This window comes from Gavialis gangeticus, unplaced genomic scaffold, assembly GCF_001723915.1.
Source record: "Gavialis gangeticus isolate Ggan-Ray unplaced genomic scaffold, GavGan_comp1, whole genome shotgun sequence".
NCBI classification, from domain to species: Eukaryota; Metazoa; Chordata; order Crocodylia; family Gavialidae; genus Gavialis; species Gavialis gangeticus.
Genome location: NW_017728994.1, coordinates 36,977,721 through 36,980,208, shown reverse-complemented (window position 1 = coordinate 36,980,208; position 2,488 = coordinate 36,977,721).

Genomic DNA, 2,488 nt, shown 5'->3' with positions numbered 1-2,488 from the left:
CCCCCCTGCCCCATGCTCCTTCCCTCCCTTCCCCTTCCCTTTCCACCACACGGGACTTACCACCTGGAGGCAACTATATTGGATCTGTATTGGCTGATATGTCTCCTTAAATATCAGCTAGCTGTATCAGCCCCCCAAATCTCTAGCAGTACACCCCTAGGCTTCATTGATGTATTTTACACTAGATGCTATATATCAGATAAAATCCATTTCTTGGACTATGTTTGGGCCCACAGGTAAAACAGGATCTTGAGTAACCTATGCTTGGTTTTGGCCCTAGAAAGATTTGCATTAGACATCCAGAGATACCTTATTTCTCACATTGGTTTGTTTGTTTGATGGAATTAAGGTGGATGGAAAGGGAAATCAGCCAGTTCAGTGCATTGACCAGTTTTGGCATAATCTGCAGTTTCACTATAACCTTGTTGGACTGTGCAATCCCTGCAAAAGCAGGCTGTATTGATCATTGTTTTCTGAACTATGCCCTAAGGCCCCACCTCTGGACCACTTTGTCATTGCCACAAGATCCCAGCCCCAGCTTGGGAGCAGCTTCCTGTTCACCCTGCTAACGCTGCTGGGGCCAGTTTCCATGGAAACTGTGGCTGTAGGCTGTCACAGCCTTGGTGCTCTTGGGGTCTCCATGAAAACTCCACAGTGATGTAGGCAGGGGTTTCTGGGAAATGGAGTCTGGCTCCCAGCCAGAGTCACCACTTTGTCCACCCCTGCCCTAAGGCATGGGATGGTAATGTATGGCCAGGGGGCTCGATCCAGCCTGTGAAAATTGGGTACAGCCTGTCATTGGGGCTTCAGTAGCATACAACAGCAGGTGCACTTCCTGTTCTGCCACAGGGAGAAGCTGTGGCAGTGGCTGCATCCTAGTGCTTACCTGCCTTTGACTCAGGGTGCGTCATTCCAGCCTGCAGCTGGAATAGGTTGCTTACCGTGGCCTTTAAAGCAGGGGTGCTGAATCTGGTCTATAGGCTGAATCAGCATCCCACGGGTTGAAAAATGTGGCAGTGGGGGAGCAGTGGCAGTACTGCTGCCCCTTGCTGCTGCCAGGATTTCAGGTCCCACAGGACAAGTTGGTGTTGGGTCATGACACACTTTCACACGGTTAGATTGTAGACAGGCTACACCCCTTTCCCTCCACGCAGCCAGATTGGGGTTGGGCTGCACCCTTTTACCCTCCCCCCTGCCCCAGGGGGGCCTGGCCACAAGCCCTCTCCCCCAGAGTCGGGCCATGCCCCTTTTCCTCTTGCCAGGTTGGGGCTGGGCTATGCACCTTTCCTCCTGCAGGGGCTGGATCAGGGCTGGGCCATGTCCCCCCATCCTGCAGGGCCAAGTTGGGGCTGACCCAAGCCCCTTCCACTATAGGTGGCTGGTGGCTGGGCTACACCCCTGCCCCTGGATCTGACCCACAGAGGGACCAGGCAGTGCAAATCTAGCCTGCCAGCCAGAAAAGGTTGAGCGCTGCTGCCATAAGGCAATAATTCATGTAAAACTGGAGCAGTGTGAGTAGGACCCAGTTGTTTCAGTAATAATGGATTGGGGGATTTACAGTTTCTACTAATCATTTTTTATGGTTATTTCCCACTCCCCACCACCTTCCAGGTAACAGTATAAGTGGTGGGGTTTAATGTTAGTCTTATGAAGTGTGTGTGGGTGGGGGAGCAGGGAAATGATTTAAAGAAAATGTCCTCTTGCTTCATGGAGAGATCAGAAATTTAATTTAAAAAAACCCAGAGTATAATAGTGGGTACTCAATAAGAGCTGATGATGACACTTGCGAGGATTATTTTTTACCCATCATGTTTCCCATTTATGGGAAGAATAAAGGGATAAAGTTCATAGGGGGATCCATGGATGTGATTTCTTGTAGGATACTAGTGCCTATTCGATGCTCCAGCTTTGGCAAACCTCTCAGCTGCTTTAGTCTTATCAGCATTCACATTACTACTTAGTATATCACAAGGTAGTCTAAAGTATTTTTGGCAGCATATAGTGGAATTTTAGGGAAGGAACACTGTAAGGGTTTCAACTGGAGATGGAATAAATACACATAATAGTTACTCTTTGAATTTGTCTCATTTTAGGCTCTGCCTTCTAAATACAAACAGCTTCCTTGGATCCGGATTAGAAAGAAAAACATGATCCTTTCTACAGTTTGAAACATTATCTTTCGCCTTTACTTGCCCCATGAATAAGTGAGAGCTAACTGAGATAATGATTCTGTAGAACATGAAAAATACATCTTTGCTTATAATATGTAACAAGTAATTTCCAATTTCCTCAGAATTATTTATGATTTCATAGACATTTGGGCTGAAAGGGACCTTGAAGATCTTTGAAGTCAGCCCCCTGCCCTGGGGGCAGGAAGTCAGCAGGGGTCATAGGATGCCAGCAAGATAAACATCCAAATTTCTCTTGAAGGCATTCAAAGTAGGTGCTTGAACCACCTCCGATGGCAGGCTATTCCAGACCTTGGGGG